This window comes from Zeus faber, assembly GCF_960531495.2.
Source record: "Zeus faber genome assembly, chromosome: 5".
NCBI lineage: Eukaryota > Metazoa > Chordata > Actinopteri > Zeiformes > Zeidae > Zeus > Zeus faber.
The window spans coordinates 2,596,279-2,615,729 of NC_137192.1; the positions used below are offsets into that span (position 1 = coordinate 2,596,279).

At 43.6% G+C, this 19,451-nt stretch overlaps 1 protein-coding gene across 3 annotated transcripts in view; it reads left to right on the forward strand.

Moving 5' to 3' along the window:
* Positions 1–19,451, forward strand: part of fhit (fragile histidine triad diadenosine triphosphatase) — a 456,691-nt gene that overhangs the window by 29,036 nt on the left and 408,204 nt on the right. For all 3 annotated transcript variants that reach the window (XM_080000299.1, XM_080000298.1, XM_080000300.1), the window contains exon 2: positions 18,378–18,481. The gene's annotated coding sequence lies outside the window, so the exon portion shown is untranslated. The remainder of the gene's footprint in view (positions 1–18,377; positions 18,482–19,451) is intronic.

Consider the following 19,451-nt stretch of genomic DNA (forward strand, 5'->3'; position numbering starts at 1 on the left):
CACAATAAATATGAGATGATGCAATGTGAATTAAAGAAACATTACGATAGGCAGGAGTAAATATTTAATCTGCTTTGGTGCTGAACCAAGTCCAATTTTAATTGTTTATGAAAGATATTTAGGCATGTCAAAAAGTAAAGCAGCTTGAACCAACCACCCGGCATGTTCCTTTTCCGTTCTGTATTGTAGTTAGTTTCATAATTTAATTTCTATTTTAGTGACAGAATGCATCAGAAAGCAAGCACAATTATATTAAACCCAAGGAAGCTGAATCCTGAATCCACTGAGTCATGCAAATGCATTAAATCATGTCAACATACACATTTATTCATTTAGAAGACACTTTTGTCTAAAGCGACTTACATGACAGGCTAAAAACAATCAAAGCATACAGTACATCGACCATTGGAGCAACATGAACTCAAGTGCATGAGCTCCTGTTTCTAAATTCAACAGATACAAGTGCAAGATGCTGGAAGGAATCAGAATAAACTGTCTTAAGTGTCTTTTTTTTGTTGTAGTGAAATATGATAAGTACTCATGTTAGTACATTATGTCAAAATATCAAATGAAAAGCAAGTCAACATCAACAACTCATGTGTCGTTAGTGCATTGTCAGTACAACAACCAAAAGCTAGTCAACCTCAACAGAAACAAGAATAGTTAGTCATAGCTAAAATAGAATCAGGTATTTCTGTAAGAGCAGGTGTTTCTTGAAGGTTGTGAGTGTCTCTTCAGAGCGTAGCGAGCTGGGTGGCTCGTTCCACCACTGGGGCACCATGCATGAGAAGAGTCTGGATTGAGAACTCATTCCACACAGTGGAAGCACCACAAGCCGCAGCTCATTTGCAGACCTCAGAGAGCGGGTTGGGGAATGTGGCCTGATACGCGATGCAGTGTGTGTGGGTGCAGATCCATTAACTGCCTTGTAGGCCAGCATCAAGGATTTGAACTCGATGCGGGTATCTGCACGGAGCCATTGGAGTGAGATGAAGAGAGGCGTGACGTGTACACTTTGGCTGGTTGAAAAACAGAGGCATGATGCATTCTTAATAATCTGGAGAGGTTTAATAGTGTGCACTGATAGACAGCCAATAGAGCATTGCAGTAGTCTAGTTATGAGATGACAAGTGCCCGGACAAGGAGCTGAGTCGAGTGCTCCGACAGGTATCGTCTGATCTTCCTGATGTTGTAGAGAGGGAAGCTGCAGTATTGGGAGGAAATTTGATCAGACAAAATTAGCTGGTTGCCAATCACTACCCCAAGATTTCTTGCAGACTTGGATGGTATTAATGATGATGAGCTGAGCTGGACATTTATGTGGTGTTGAATGGTTGGACTCACCGGGATGATGAAGAGTTCTGTCTTGGAGAGATTCAGTTAGAGTTGGCGTTCCTTCATCTAGACCAGGGGTGGGCAAACTTTTTGGCTCAGGGGCCACATTGAATTTTAAAATTTGACAGATGGGCCTGGTCAGCACAAGATGCATACATATCGAACATAAACAGAAAAAAAGGATTACAGTGTTAATACACTTACCTTTTAGTGGGAACAGTGTTGTTGATCACCCATTTTTGCCAGTGCATTGAAGTCTGGTGTTAGTTTTGTTGTGGCAATTGTCAGAACAGATCTGAGGTGTTCATCACTCAACTGGGATCTGTGGGATGCTTTGTTGGTGTTCATCACACTAAAAGTCTGTTCACACACATACGAAGAGCCAAACAACACCAGCATTCTCTGTGCCATCTTCTGGATGTTTGGCTGCGCTTAATGAATCATAAAACTCATCCAGTTAAAGAGAGTTGAACTTCTCCTTTAAGACGGTGTCACATTGGAGATCAATCAGTTCCAACTGCAACTCCCGTGGCGCCGTTTCAGGGTCTTTTGAGAAGGGACATGACACCAGATGAAGTGACTTGTCAATTTTTCCAAAATCAGAGAACCGACGGCAGAATTCTTCATGCAGGTCATCCAGTGATTTCCTGTATTTTTTCCACATGTTTCAACGTAGCCAGTGTGGGGGAATAAGCGAATGACTTGTTTGGCATTTGCTTTGAGAATAAAGCTAGCTTGGTTTTGAAGGCTCTGACGTTTGTATGCATTTCATGCACAAACTGGTCTTTCCCTTGTAGCTTCACGTTCAGCTCATTCATGTGTGTCAGTATGTTCACAGCAAAAGCGTTCTCAAGTAGCTCCAAAAATGAGATAATCTCCTGTTTGAGCTCCCACACTCGTTGACATACTTTCCCCAAACGTAACCAGCAGACATTAGAATGGTAAAGCAAGTCCCTGTGATCAGCGTCAGTTTCTTCAAAAAAACTTAATAAACTGACAATGGGGAAGTCCCCTCGCTCGAATAAAGTTAACAAGTTTTACAATTGACTTCACCACGTGTTCAAGCTGCTATACGGATTTACACAGTGCTTCCTGGTGAATTATGCAGTCTAGGAAAATTACCTCCTGCTCAGGGTTTTCCTCTTTCACCCTCTCCTGGATTCTTTTGAGCAGTACGACGTTTTTTCCCGTCAGATTTGGCGATCCATCTGTGGTAAGGAAGGCGAGCGTCCTCCAAGGTAGCTTGTGCCTCTTGATGACCGCCGACACACTGTCATACAAGTCCTCTCCCTGTGTTTTCCCTTTTAGGGATTCCATGGGCAAAAACTGTTTTCTCAAAATTGTCATTAATCCCTCTGATAAAAATTAAAAGCTGAGCTGTGTCCTTTATGTCATTACTTTCGTCCAGTGCCAAAGAGTATAATGTAAATGACTCCGCTTTTTTGTTTAGCTTGCTAGCTAGGTCATCGTCAATTAATTGAACATGGCGAGTCACTGTCCTGCGTGATAAGCTAATTTTTTCAAATTTATTCTTGCTCTCAGGACACAAGATACCTGCTGTCTCTACCAAGCACTCTTGGAGAAACTCCCCTTCGGAGAAAGGCTTGCTGGCTTTTGCTAATTTAAATGCCAGCAAATAACTTGCCTTCGTGCTTGATTCTTGGATGGCAGTTTGTTGGATAAATGTGTTTTGCTGAGCCTGCAAGCCAGCTGCCAACCTCTGAGCGGTAGCCGTCCGTTATGCGTTGATTGGTTGTTAGCGTAATTAGCATGCTTGGTAGAAAAGTGAGGGCTGATGTATTCCTTTAAAACCGCAATCGTTTCTTGGCAAATAAGACATACAGCCTTTGACCAGACCTAGGTAAAAAAGTATTTAGTTGTCTATTCCTTATTAAACACTCGGCACTCACTGTCAACTTTTCTTTTCTTTGGCCCACTCATTGTTGCAGATGGGTTCAGAGTAGTAGCAGAGTATTAACAGAGAGTAGCTCGGGCTCCGCAAAATCAAGTCACTGCGCCTAATGCGCCACTTGGTGAAACGCCAGGCATTACAGGTCAAGGTCAAATTAATGCAGTTATAATTATGAATTCTGTACCAATCTTTGGCGGGCCGGATTAAAAATACCAACGGGCCGGATGTGGCCCGCGGGCCGTAGTTTGCCCACCCCTGATCTAGACAGCGATGTCTGCGAGGCATGCCGAGATTCTCACTGAGACAGTGATATCCCCTAGAGGAAAGGAGAGGTAGAGATGGGTGTCATTAGCTTAGAAGTGGTAGGAGAAACCATGCCGAGGTGTACAGTAAAAAGAGAAGAAGGCCAAACACAGATCCCTGTGGGACACCGGTCTTTACCTGGTGTGACTTGGACACCTCTCTCTTCCACGACACCCTGTAGGATGTACCCGAGACTAAGACCCATACCATCTGTCCCTAGTCGCTCTAATACCAAGATCAGAAAGACTGGACAAGCGAATATGATGGTAAACAGTGTCAAAAGCTGCGGGTAAATCAAGCAGACTCAGAACAGATACATTATGGGCATCTCATGAGTGCCTGCAGAGTGTCCACAACTGTCAACAGGGCAGTCTCAGTGGAGTGACCGCTTTTGAAGCTGGACTGTTAGGATCCAACAGGTGATTCTGTGTGAGAAAGATGGTCGCTGGTTCAATCCCATGCTCCTCCTTCTAGCATGCTGTAGTGTCCTTGAGCAAGACACTTAACCCTTAATTGCTCTAGATGGCTGCGTCTATCAAAGTATGAATAATTACAAGTTGCTTTGGACAAAAGCGTCTGTTAAATGATGATCTAATGTAAAACATACAGCACATTCAAGTGTTTGGGATAGAATTGGTAGAAGAGAGACAGGTCTGTAATTCTCTACTTGGGATGGGATTAGTGAGCCTGCTTAAATGTGTCTGGAAATGTTCCTGTCATCAGTGATGCGTTAATGATGTGTGTGAGTGAGGGTAAGAGGGTAGGAGAGAGAGCCTGTTGAACGTGAGAGGGGATAGGGTCAAGGGGACAGCTAATAGGGTGGCTGGAGAGGAGGAGGTGAGATACAGTATGTCAGAATCAGATAGGGGGGAGAAAGAGTGAAGAGACTGAGGTGCTGGAGGGTTGGGTATGGGAAAGGAGGGGTGGAGAGAATTGGCTGCTGATTGATCGTGACCTTCTCTTCAAAGAAGGTGGCAAAGTCATCAGCAGTCAGGGTAGATGGAGTTGGAGGCGTGGAGGGTTGAGGAGAGTTTTTAAAGTGGAGAACAGTTTAAGTGAATCAGTAGTGTTGTTAATCTTCTCCTGATAGTAAGTGGTTTTAGCGTTAATAATACTAGATGAGAAAGAGGATTGAGGTCAAGGTCAAGGTCAAGGACAAGGTCTGATGCCACAGAAGAGCTACTGTAGCACAAATTGCCAGAACACACAGTATCACAGCTTGCTGCGTATGGGGCTGTGTAGCTGCAGACCAGTCAGAGTGCCCTTGCTGACTCCGCCGAAAACGGGCACGTGAGCGTCAGAACTGGACGATGGAGCAATTGAAGAAGGTGGCCTGGTCGGATGAATGACATTTTCTTCCACATCATGTGGATGGCCGGGGTTAGGGTCCCGACACAATATTCGTCGTTATTAGTGGTGGTTTTTATGTTGGCTGATCGGTGTATACTACCCCTGATTGGTAACAGCTGGTACCGCCTACTCAATTGACACCCCAACTGGCTGGGATTGCCCTGGTTAACGACTATGAAACTCATCATGTCAATGTATGAACAATCACAAAACCTTGTGAAAACAGTTCCGGTAAAACAACAAGATTTTATCTAACCTTAAGCAAACTTACAACAAGATACTGATAAGCAATAAAGAAGTTACAAACTCCTACAGATTATAGTGTTGCCTAGTGCAGTCCTGGCACTGGCTGACTTAAATTCAGGCTGGGGTTGCCCTAGTCAACGACTGTAGCCCCTTTCTCACTTGCATTGAAAGTCGGAAATCTACTGCCACGTTCTGTATTGGAGTCGTATGGGGAAGAGATCCGTTCTCGATGTTCTGTAAAAGTCGTTCTGTAAATTTCCCCACTCTGAAAGTAGTTTAATTTCCGACAAATTCCCGGTATGGCTGTGAATGGAGCTGTGTGGGAATGGAAGCAGTAACATTGACGTGAAGTAGGGGTGGAGCTAAATAAGGCACAAAAGTGTGTTTTAATGAATATTTTGTACAAATATTCTAAAAAAATATTTGTTTTCGGGTAGAATAAAAAACATTTGGATATATGGCGAGTCTGAACCGTGGCGCTCGGCTACAGATGAGAAGCTGAAACACTGCCCAATGAAAATCTCAACATCTTCAACTCTGCCACCTCCAGTTCAGCAACCTGCCTTTTTGTCAGTGCCACCGCCTCTAAACCGTACAACATACAGTAGCTGGTTTCACTACCGTCCTGTAGAGCTTCCCCTTCACTCTTGCTGAAACCCTTCTGTCACAGATCACTCCGGACACTCTTCTCCAACCACTCTACCCTGCCTATACTCTCTTCTTCACCTCTCTCCCGCATTCTCTGCTGCTTTGGATGGTCGACCCCAAGTACTTGAACTCATCCGCCTTCTCCACCTCCACTAGTGCATTCTCAGCTTTTCGCCGCCCTCCCACCCATTCAGGCACATGTATTCTCTCTTACTCCTGCTGACTTTCATTCCTCTTCTCTCTAATGCATGCCTCCACTTGTCCAGGCTCTCCTCAACCTGCTCCCTACTCTCGCTACAGATCACAATGTCATCCGTGAACATCATAGTCCACGGAGACTCCTGCCTGATTTCATCCGTTAACCTGTCTTCGAACCCACCTCCACTTTCAATGCCTGCGTCACGCCTACTGAACACCTTACTGCTGTCTGACATATGCTGTACTTTATTCCCCTGTAGTTACTACAGCTCTGTACATTTCCGTTATTCTTGAAGATAGCCCACAGTACACTTCTTCTCCACTCGTCTGGCATCCTCTTCCTTTCCAGGATGGTGTTAAACAGTCTCATTAGGAACGCCACTGCCATCTCACCTAAACATTTCCATGCTTTTCCAGGTATGTCATCAAGGCCGACTGCCTTTCTTCATCTTCTTTCATGCTGTTCTCACCTCATCCTTGCTAATTTGCTGCACTTCTTGATCCACTATCCCCACATCATCCACTCGTCTCTCCCTCTCATTTTCTTCATTCATCAAAGTACTCCTTCCACCTTCTCAACACACTTTCCTCACTAGTCAGCACATTCCCATCATTATCCTTCATCACCCTAACCTGCTGTGCATCCTTCCCAGCTTGGTCCCTTTGTCCTGCCAATCAGTACAAGTCATTTTCTCCTTCCTTACTCCCACACAACTCATCGTATGCCTTTTCCTTTGCCTTTGCCACTTCTCTCTTCGCCTTGCGCCGCATCAGCTTGTACTCCTGTCTACTTCCTTTATCTCTCTGACCATCCCATTTCTTCTTCGCCAACCTCTTCTGCTCTATGCCCTCCTGTACTTTCTCATTCCACCACCAAGAGTCCTTGTCTTCTTTCCTCCTTGTCTTCCCCGCATGATACATCGAGTACCTTCTTGGCCGTCTCCCTCACCACTTTTGCAGTTGTTTCCCAGTCATCTGGTAACCGTTCATTCCCACCTATTGCCTGCCTTACCTCTTCCCTAAATTGCATGCAACACTCCTCTTTTTTCAACTTACAACATTTTATCTTTGGCTCTTCTTTCACTCTCTTCCTCTTCTTGGCCTCCACAGTCATCCGACAGACCACCATCCGATGCTACCGAGCAACACACTCCCCTACCGCCACTTTGCAGTCACTAATCTCTTTAAGATTGCACCTCCTGCATAAGCTGTAGTCCACCTTCCTCCACTCTTGTATGTCACCCTGTGTTCCTCCCTCTTCTTGAAATATGTATTCACAACAGCCAATTCCATCCTTTTTGCGAAATCCACCACCATCTGTCTTTCCACATTCCTCTCCTTGACTCCATACCTTCTCATCACCTATGTCTCTGATCCCTTTGCCAACATGCCCATTGAGATCTGCTCCAACAACCACTCTCTCTCCCTTGGGGATGCTCTCCACCACTACATCCAACTCACCAAAGAATTGAGGAGCATATGCACCTGGTCTCTTGTACACATAGTACATCTACCTTCCTTCTCTCCATCGTGTCAGCCAGCTCTCTCTCTTTACCCTTCATAGTGCCAACATTCAAAGTTCCTACTCTCAACTCTATTCTCCTACCCTTCTTCCTCTCCTGCTGTCTCCGGACACGCCTTCCCCCTCTTCTTCTTCTTCGGCTGACAGTAGCACAATTTCTGCTGGCACCATGTTGGCTAACTGCACCAGTGGCGGTCGTTGTTAACCCGGGCCTCGACCAATCTGGTATGGAAATCAGATTTGTTGTCCGCATGTTTGATTTGGCATGGTTTTTTACGCCAGATGCCCTTCCTGACGCAACCCTCTCTATTCATCCGGGCTTGGGACCGGCACTGATGATACACTGGCTTGTGCATCCCAGTGGCTAGATTAATGACAGCAATTATAATGCATGCAATAATAATGACAACCAGTATATAAACGAAACCTTGAACAAAAGATAATCCCCAAGTGCCAAACATGGTTCCCAGTCTGGCAGACAGATGTGTGTTGTGTAAATCAACTAGACCAAGCTCTGTCCCGTGTGCTAGGTCTTCAACAGCAGCGTCTTCAACATCATCACGTCAAATGGAGCGTCAGGAGTTGGATGGCTGGACTGTTGAGTTTTGTGGCAACGGCCCATGTTGTTAGTAACACATACAACACATTTTTCACAGACATTTTGAGCACAGGTCGTAAATCCTGATGTGTCCCACCATTGGTTACCTGTTGCACCATCCCCCCTTTTGACACATGGTCCTTTCTATGTGACAACTGAGTATAATAATGGAAAAGTGATTTAGCTAAACATGGTTTACTTTGGGACCATACCACACATTGTCCCAGCGGCGGCCGTCATGAGCTCACCGTGCCTTCTCATTTGGGGAGGCATGATCTTGGAACTTACCGATATAAAAAAGGGTTAGTGGTGGCGTAATTTGTGGACACAGCAGGACGGCTTGTGAATCAGGGCTGCTGGCAGCAGTTTTTGCGGCGATGTCGGCGATATGGTTACCTTCAGAGACCGTGTCAGAGGCATTAGTGTGAGCCGCATATTTGCAAACAGCAATCGCACCAGGGAGCAAAATGGCATGCAGGAGGTTATCGACAAACATTCCATTCAGGATGGGAGAACCATCAGATTTCAAAAACCCTCTGGGACACAATGGACCAAAATCGTGTACAACTTTTTTTTTTCATGGTAGACAGAACACAATTGAAGCCCATAAATTTTGTACATCCATGTCTACCCCCCCTGCCACCACCACCGCCTCGCCACGGTGGCATACTTTTCTCATAATCATCTCATAATCTTTCTCATACTTTTCTCATAATACATAATACATTCCATAATACACCGCATTTACTGTTTGTCACATTTGTTTGTATACAGTTAAATTTGACCTCTAAATTACTAGAAAGTGCACTGACTGTACGTATCTGTGACCTGCTCCTTCCCCATGCCCCCTTCTAAAGTCGAAAATACATTGATTTAAATGTTAAATGTTAAATGTTAAATGCTGGTGGCAGGGGGGGTAGACATGGATGTACAAAATTTAACTGTTGCGTCCTCTGTCTGACGGAAACATGGCTGAACCCACTGGTGCCGGATGAAGCTATACGTCGAGCCGAGGCCTTCTCCATGTTCGCGGCGCCAAACGGGAGAGTCGGGGAAATCCAAAGGTGGAGGCGTCTGCCTAATGGTAAACAACCGCTGGTGTAACACCAACAACACCAAATTCCTCTCCCACTCCTGCTCGCCGAACCTGGAACAGCTGACCATACTATGCCGTCCATTTTATCTCCCCCGGGAATTTAGCACGGTCATCATTACAGCCGTTTATGTCCCACCGCAAGCGGACACCGACGCAGCTCTGTTGGTTCTGTACGATGTGTTGTGCGGATTTCAGAACAGACATCCCGACGCGGCTGTGGTGGTGACTGGGGACTTTAACAGGGCCAACCTTAAAAAAGTTCTGCCTAATTTCCACCAACACATCACGTGTGCCACCAGGGGAGACAGAACTTTGGACCATTGCTACACACCGTACAAGAACGGATACAAGACCGTGTCGCTCCCTGCTTTCGGGAAATCAGATCATGCCACGATCTCGCTGGTTCCTGTTTACAGGCCTCTGATCGCGCGGGATCTGGTGATGACGAGGGAAGTGAAGCGGTGGACGGACCAATCGGAGGCTACGCTTCAGGACGCTCTGACTGACGTAGACTGGGACATGTTCCAATCAAGTTCAAGTGACGTCAGCGAGTTTACGGAGGTTGTAGTAGGTTTTGTAACAACGCTAGCGGATAATATCGTTCCCACGGTGAAAGTTCGGATATTTCCAAACCAGAAACCATGGGTTGATAAATCCATCCGCTGCGCTCTGAATGCTCGCACGGCCGCTTACAACGACGGTCTTGTATCTGGTAATATGGACAATTACAAAGCGGCGTCGTACAATCTGCGGAGGGTGGTGAGGGACGCCAAACGTACGTACAGAGAGACTGTAGAGCTACAGATGGAGCGGGGGGACACAATGGGGATGGTAGCTCAGGAGGTAGAGCTGGTCATCTAGTAATCTAAAGGTTGCTGGTTCGATCCTAGGCTCCTCCTGCTAGCATGCTGTAGTGTCCTTGAGCAAGACACTTAACCCCTAACTGCTCCTGATGGCTGCGTCCGTCGGTGTTTCAATAATTGTAAGTCGCTTTGGATAAAAGCGTCTGCTAAATGTAACTTCTCCTTACTAAGACGCTTGTGGCAGGGGCTGCGGACTATTACGAATTACAAGAGCAGCTCCCCCCCAGCCACGAGTGTGGACGCCTCCCTAGCCAACCAACTGAACTCCTTTTATGCGCGGTTTGAGTCTGGCAGCAACACCGCTAGCTCACCGCTGGGGATGAGCGCGTACTCTCAGTGTCCGTGCACGAGGTCAGGAGGGCTTTGATGCGGGTGAACACCAAGAAAGCTGCGGCCCCAGATGGCATATCTGGGCGAGTACTGAAGACCTGTGCTAACCAGCTAGCTCCGGTGTTCACTACAATATTCAACATCTCCCTGGCTGAATCAGTGGTCCTGTCCTGCTTCAAGAGGTCCACCGTCGTTCCTGTCCCGAAGATCGCCTCTCCAACCTGCCTGAATGACTACCGTCCGGTGGCCCTCTCCTCGGTGGTCATGAAGTGTTTCGAGAGGCTGATTAAGGATTACATCTGCGCCTCCCTCCCCCGCACCTTGGACCCGTTGCAGTTTGCGTACCGGCAAAACAGATCCACGGATGACGCGGTCTCCCAGGTACTGCACACCACGCTCACGCATCTGGATGGCCAGAAGGGGGCCTACGTTAGAATGCTGTTCATCGATTATAGTTCAGCTTTCAACATCATATTCCCCACCAGACTGGCTGTCAAGCTGATGGAGCTCGGACTGAATGCTCCGCTGTGCGCCTGGATCCTGGACTTCCTCACAGCCCGGCCCCAGGTGGTCAGGGTGGGGAAGTACATGTCAAGCTCCCTCACCCTGAATACAGGATCCCCCCAGGGCTGCGTCCTCAGCCCCCTACTGTACTCCCTGTACACACATGACTGTGTGGCCAGTTCCAGCTCCAACACCATCATCAAGTTTGCTGACGACACCGTGGTCGTGGGCCTGATCACCGACTGCGATGAGAAGGCCTACCGCGAGGAGGTGGCTGACCTGTCACTCTGGTGCCAGGACAACAGCCTCCACCTGAACGTCAGCAAAACCAGTGTGACCGCAGTCACACAGCGAGAACAGAGAGACTGAGACAGTTTTTTCCCGCAAGCCATGAGAACTGTCAACGCTGACCTCACCAGGGTCCTAACTGAGCCATACACATAGGCTCCACTACCTACTGTACTTTATGTAGCATACGGTACCGCATACTGTGTCACTGTTCAGGGTTGTTCGTGATGCCGTATTGCTGCGCCGTACTGTTGTATACTGTGCTGTATTATCCCAAACACTACCTCACTCTATTCACATTCACATGCCACTTTAATTCACATGCCACTCTAATGCACAAATCTGTATATACATAGGCATATTCCCTCTATCTATTCCATTTTATTTCATTTTATTTTTATTGTATTTTATTCTATATATTTTTATTTTATTCTATAAGTATTCAACTTACTGTATTACGTTTTAGGAGTCATTAAGTCGGTCTATTAGAAATACATTTTTTATTTTTATTTTTTCCTAGGACATAGTGTGCTATCACCGGGTGCGTTGCATTACATTTCACTGCATATATGTATGAAAGTATGTATATGTATGTGACAAATAAAAATCTTGAATCTTGAAATTTTGTTCACTCTAGCATGAAGTCTGAGAAATGCTCCCAAATAAAATACATGGGTTTAAATTTCTTTCTGTGTAGCATGGAAAAAGTCGGGAAATTGTGCACTTGGACACGATTAAATAGATCTACTTTTGTGACTATGAGCATGAAAAGGTGTGATATCGGGTTGTTCCAACGCCTCCCAAAGTTGCTCTATTCGATTGAGATCTGTTGACTGTGCAGGCCATTGGAGTACTCATTGGCATGTTCATGGAACCAGCCTGAGGTGATGTGGGCTTTGTGACATAGTGCCGTTATCCTGCTGAAAGTAGCCATTAGAAGATTGGACATGACTGTGGCCATGAAGGGGAGGCACATGGTCAGCAACAATACTCAGGTAGGCTGTGGGAGTTAAGCCTGCATGTGTTTGGAATTTCAAGTTTAAATATTTTCACAAGTATGCAAACCCCACTTTAATCCTGCCGCAACTTTTCCTAAAAATGCACCCTGCAAATGCCTGCGTTATTAGAATTTGAATAGTGCACTCAGAGGCGCATATACTTTACATTTGCTAATGTTTTGACACAGAAATCACAACTGTAAACGGAAAACCATGCTGAAATACGTATTGGTACTCCGCAGGTTGCCATCCGGGTCACGTCTGACTCCGTAATGGCCCATTACAATGGCTGGCGAAACTGATAAGTAATATATATCTGATCAGATCATGATTTAGATCATGTAATAGTAATAATGTAATGAGATGTAGTGAGAATATACACTACTCGCAAAAAGTTAGGGATATTCGTTCTTCGGGTGAAATTTCAGGATGAACCTAAAATGTAACTATAACCTTTACAGGTGAACTTAATTTGACCTTCTCTAAACTTTTGAATGCACATGTCCAGCTGTTCACTGTTTCAGTACTTTTTGCAGAACTTGCTGTTCTCTAACAAGGAGCTGAACGGCAAAATTCACCAGGTTTTTGATTCATGAATCGACCAATAAATTTCCTGGTTCAGTTAGAATTGGTATTTAAACAGTCCTCTTCATCATGCTGTTCACATTTTGACATCATGAGACCAAGACGACACCTAACAACTGATCAACAGTACCTCGCCATTGCGAGGCTTCAAACAGGATGTTCTCAGAGGGAAGTGGCCACTGAGCTTAGAGTGTTACAGAGTGTCATCAGCAGGTTGCAACAGAGATACAGAGAGACTGGAAGAGTCACAGAAAGGCATAGAAGAGGACGTCCTTTGGCCACATCCCACACTGATGAGCGCTTCATTGTGAACAGTGCCCTGCGGAACCGGATGATGAATGCCACTCAACTCCAGGCACATTTAAGGGAGGTGAGAGGCACCCAAGTGTCACGTCAGACCATTCAAAACCGTTACAGAACTGCCCTACACTTTGTGAATGGTACAGTGACAAGCCCATACTACCTGAATAACATCATTAATCCAGTCATTGTGCGCCTGCATGGACAACACAGGACTAATTTCATCTTCATGGACGACAATGCTCCAGCTCATTGAGGTCGCATCATTAGGGAACGGCTGCTGGAGACTGGGGTACCTCAAATGGAGTGGCCTGCACTTTCTCCAGACCTGAATCCCATAGAAACCTATGGGATCAGCTGAGTCACCGTGTAGAGGCTCGTAACTCTGTACCCCAGAACCTCAACAACCTGAGGGCCGCCCTTCAAGAAGAGTGGGGTGCCATGCCTCAGCAGACAATAAGTCGACTTGTGAACAGCATGAGACGTGGCTGTCAAGCTGTAATTGATCCTCAAGGGCACAGGACAAGTTATTTAGACATTGAGATTTTTGTTGTGGTATACCCACCACTGTTGTTGACTTTTGTTTCATTAAATTGTTTGAGATGAGGAAATCACCATCGCATGCTTCTACTTAAATGCCCTACTTTTATGATATATCACTGTAGCATGAACTTTTTACATTTCCCATGAATTTCACCCGAAAGCCAAATATACCAAACTCTTTGTGAGTAGTGTATGTGTATGTATGTATATATGTATATATGTATGTATGTATGTATGTATATATATATATATATATATATATATATATATATATATATATATATATAAAAAACATAGTAATATGTAGTATAATACTGATAATCAGTTGAAGCTCTGAATGGTGCGTTGAGACACAGCGTAGGGTTCAGGCTGAATAGGGATTTAGATTTATTTAATTTCCTTATTTCCGTGCTTGTATAGAGAATGAAGAACGTAAACATAAATACAATGATTGGAGTCTTTCTTTTTTTTTTTTACTCATCCAGATAGCAGTGCACCATATGCACACAGGTTTTTGTACCTGTGTTTTTATTTAAGATGTAATTTATTTTTGTTAATTTCCTACTTGTATGAAAGGAAAAATGTAAAAACAACTATTGGACTGTCCCATTCTGTCTTGGATTGCTGCGTAATGGAGAGGGAGCGATCTCCGGTCCGTCATGGTGATTGCGCGTCCCCATTTCCTTGTCTCCAAAGAAAACCAATAAAATAACATTTTACTTTAGATGTATTTGTTTTCCTTCGTTCCCTATTTGAACGAAACCATAACAAAGTTCACTCCATGCCACGTCATGCACATCTCCCTCTTGCTTTCCATTGCTATTTTGACTTTATTTTGTAAAAACATTTTTTTTGTGTAAATGCTCTTTGCTTGTTAATAATAAATCCTGCACTTCTGTAATGGGGAGACTTTGTCAGACACTCTTTCAGGCTCCACAAATCGATATCCACCCTCCCCACTCATCCTTCTGCCCTCCGCTCTGTGTGTCACTGGTGATGGAGGCTGATGGCCCATCAGTCGGCCTAACAGTAGAATGTGACACGTATGGGTGCATCAGTGATCGCTGATTACTGAAAAAAAAAATGCTGCTGTTCTCGTGTTGAGGGGCCTTATGTGTTGCAAGAAAACATTCCCCACACCATTACACCATCACCACCTTGCGTTAATAAAAGGCAGGTACAAGGTAGGATGGATCCATGGATTCATGTGATTTTACATCAAATTTTTCCCTACCATCTTCATATTGGTGCAGAAATGGAGATGCGTCAATCCTCACCTAGAGATCAGCTGTCTTCTCAGATACTCAAACAACCCCCTCTGGCACCAACCCTCAGTCCACGGCCAAAGTCACTTAGAACACATTCCTTCCCCATTCTGATGTTTGGTCTGAACAACAACTGAACCTTTTGACCATGTCTGCATACTTTCATGCATTGAGTTGACGCCACACTAATTGGCTAAATATATATTTTCATTATCAAGCAGCAGTACAGGTGTACCTTATAAACTTGCCACTGAGTGTACATGCTCACACTGATATTGTCGTCTTCTCTAGCTGTGTATTTATCTTGTGTAACAACTTTGCATTTTCCCTTCCGATAAAATCTGGTGTGCTATGTGGCATGCAGAGATTTGCGGAGATTAAAAAAAAAAAATCGAAAATACATTGATCTACAATACATGGTGTTTGCATATTGAACGCAGAAGCACAATTCGATCACAAGTGGTCAACCGAGACTCGTGGAAAAGGCTTGATCTGGCTTCAGACACATTCAGGCTTTTCATATTAAAACTAAACATATTATTTATATCAGTGAACAAAAGCATTGTGGATTACCTTTCCATTCATTTTGTGACAACATTTTAATAAATTGTAAATTTGGGTCATGGCTTAATAAGAGGACAATTATTAATTAAGGACAGTTGTGCATCCATTTGAGAAGCACTACTGTAGTCTATAGACATATCATAATCTGTTGTGAACAGTTAACTAGTTTATACTATTATGCACATCATTGAAATCAGCTTCAGTGAACTCATTAAGTTCAATGTAGTTACAGTTTTCTTGATTCAGTGCTGTCATGTAGGAGAAGGATTGCACCTGGACTGTGGTGGTGACATAAAAGGAGGTGTGTATAGGGACAGAGAAGCAGTCGCTAATACTCGTACTAGTGTAGGGGCAAGGCATACATATCATGTTCAGTGCACACAAACATGCATTCGCACACGTCGGTTCAATATATGGTTTTGTATTTTCAGGACATGGACACAGTTTGTGCAGCCTAAGGAACAGTGCACAAGGCCTTGGGCAGACATAATGATTTCTTTTAAGATTGTTCCGTCCACACTGAGTTTCCCCCACTAAACAGCGTTGTCACAGGTCACACTATTTTGTATGGCACCTGATTTCTGAATTGGTTTAAGCATGAGGCACGTGTTTTGGCCATGTAATGGTCAAGGTTGCCTTATGACTAATAGAAAACAGGGTTTTGTGGAAAATAACATTTATCGCCATTGTTCTGCACAGACATCACAGGAACACTTGGACAGCTGTGAATTCCTTTTTTTTTTTAATCAAAGTGGGATGAGAAAGGTGTTAAAGATATACTAATAATAATTAAATAATCAGAATTGGATCCTCATCCACTAATTTAAAGGAAAGCTTTGCGTTTTTTCTTATGGAAGAGGAGCATTGTTTGACAGTTGGTTTGTGTAGTTTGTATGGATTCCTTAAGTGGTAGCAATTTGTTGCTAATTGTCCATTGTTAATGTTTGTGCCTTTAAGTACTTGTAATGATGATTGCAAAAAACATTAAGATTTCTGCAAAATGCCTGTGAAAAGATCCGTCTGTGTGTTGTTATGTTTGAGTCAAATACACTTGATGAATTTACTACACTATGATGGACAAGACAGTATATCACATTGTCGATAGTGCCACAATGTTACCATTATAAAGAATTGGTGCTTATTTCAAAGATTCAAATGTTTTGTCTTGGAACTCAGGACTTCTGCAGTTGAAATATTCCTGCATTTGTTCTGCATCGTATTTCATTTATTTGTATCCAAAGGATCCCACAGTGTGTGAAACAAAGAAGCCACTTTTTGTATTGAAATAATGCTGGACAAAGAATGGCTAGAATCAACTTTTGACTAGATTTTATGAGATTAACTGCCCTCAAGGAGTCCTCCAAACCTTTTTTTTTGAGCAGGTTTTAATAGACCAGTGCTCCCCTATTGGTCATAAATTGCACATTGCAACTTTAAATCTCCCTGAAAATAAATATAAAGTCAACTTTTCTGAAAATAAATTATATTTTTTTTACTGGACAATAGGTTTTGTTTATAACAAAAAACAAGACATTTACTTACGCCTGGGTTATACCAATTGCGTCAATGCACTGCTCTTGGCCCCAAGTTCATTCATTTCAAATGAGACAGTGTGCAAACACTGCATCCTTTGCAATGTCTTTCGCATTGCTCATGTTTCATATGTTGTATTTTTACATATGATCACTAGTACAGTTTTACACCAAAATTAATTTTAGACAATTGACGCCATTGCCAGGAGAATTTTTTTTTTTTATCTGGTGTGTCACGTTCGACGTCCCAAACACGTCGGTAAAGGGGCGTGTCATAGTGCTTGTGTGATTGGCAACAAAACAGTAGAGGAGAGAGCAGCTTAAACAAACAAACAACGACATACAACTGTTAAACTTTGAAAAAATGTATTTTGAGCCGTTCCAAAGAATCGGATCTTTTGTGAATGATCCAACACTACAGTACAGTAGAAGCAGCATGGATACCCGCGCACTGATCCTTCGGCGGCGGGGAGCGGAGACGCTCCTCGAAGACGCGCCTCGGAGGTCAGCTTGAGACAGTGCCGGAGAGGTTCGGAGCCTGGTAGGGAGCATGGGTTTTCCACTGTGCTCCCCACAGTGCGATCCCCACACTCATTCGGGACATTACATGGTCCCGCGTGCAGGAAAAAAGTCATTAACTTCTGATTTTCATTTTGAATTTTAAATCGGATTTGAAATGATGGAATGAAACATGGATATTCCTGCCTTTAAACACGCCAATGTCTGGAACTCCATCGCGCCGGTACAGTGGCCAAAATTAGCAGATCGACCCTGGTGTCCTGTTCACATCAGAGCTGATCAGATGTGGAGCCGATACAAATCTATTGCAGGGTCATTTGACAAGGGACTGAAATCCGTGTTTTTCCTTTCCCACTGATGACAAATGCTGGATGTTAGCCGGTGTTACGGGTTTTTGGTGCAGTAGGAAAGGGGTTAAACCATATGAAATAAAAATGAAATATTAACTTATATAAAAAAAAATGTATGCTGTTATATAAAGTCTAAATTCTATTAGGAATGGACCATAGCAAAATTATATTATTCAGCAGCGCATTCATGTGCTGCAGGTTTTTTGTTGCCTAAGTGCTTACGCATTCAACGTTTAGATTAATGGCCAATGTCATTTGTAAATTAGCCTCTGTTAATTTTTCACACACAAATTGGTTTGGCTTGCATTATATAAATAAGACCCAATTCTAACAAGCACGTAAAGGTAACTTGGCAAAGAGTAGGTGTTAACCTAACCCAACACTATATTGAGTAACTTAAGTCCCCCCCCCCCCCCAAACTCGTGACCCATGTGTTTGAACACAGCAATACAGATAAGTCATATTGCTCCTCCGTTGACCTGCTGTAATTAAACTTGTTTTTTTATTTTCTTTTCCCTCTGCCACCAGCCTTTGTGCCACGCTCGATCTCCTTCTCCTTCTCCATCCAAGCCTCCGTTCTTTTCTAATTACCAATCTTCGAAGGCTTTGGGAAGCTGTCGGGGTTGCAAAAGGTAAGTGTGTTTACTGCTGCTGCATCAGGCCCACAATAACATCATCCAAGCCGCTCATATTGCTCCACCAACTCTCCCTTTAAAAAGAAAAATTAAAAAAAAAAAAAAAAAGTGATATATAAGTTGATTCTTGATTTACAGTAAACTGCAGAGGTCTTAATCATTCTCTCAGGGACAAGCTGCCCCAGATACAGCAAACTGTTGGAAAAACAGAGCCTGCTTGCACACCATTTGGTGAACTTTGCATCCGCACGTCACAGTCACTTGTAGGATACAGCATGTTCACACAGAGGGCTTGGTTTTAAACACCACATGCCATAGAAGGATACCCTATGAAAATAACAACTAAATATAATTAAGAGCTCATGAAATCATGTTAAATCTCTTTCAATCTCTTTGCAGGGAAAAAAAGGGTTTTGAATACATGGTGAACAGCAGAATATTATAATACTTTTTGTAGTTTATACAATGTGGACTTCCCCAATGAGCTTCTCCAAACAAGTGCCTTACTGATGTGCTTGCCTTCTTTCCTTGGTGATCTGTATCAACAGGCTATTGTTGTATCGCATGTTTTTTGGCAGACAGTTTTGCTTTAACACAGCTATTTAAACTGAACAAATCGTGCTGCTTGAGCCTCGGCTGAGAAACATTAATATTCAGACCGAAAATAAAAACTAGATCAAATGCTTGGAGATCCTGCATAAGATCACAGCGCACACTTGGAGATGATGTGAAAATGGATGTAATATGCAGCTGGCTTAGACAAAGAACACAAAGAAGCCACTTTGCTTGTTTATTCTAATAAAGTTGGCAGCCAAACTGCAATAATAGCATATTACGTTACAGAAGCAACACATGCTGCATTACAAAAATGAACTAAAGCCAAACTGAAATCTATTTTACATCATGTGATATCATGTAAATGACAATTGGATTGGCTGGAGGATTTTAATTTTCTGTGCTGTTAAGT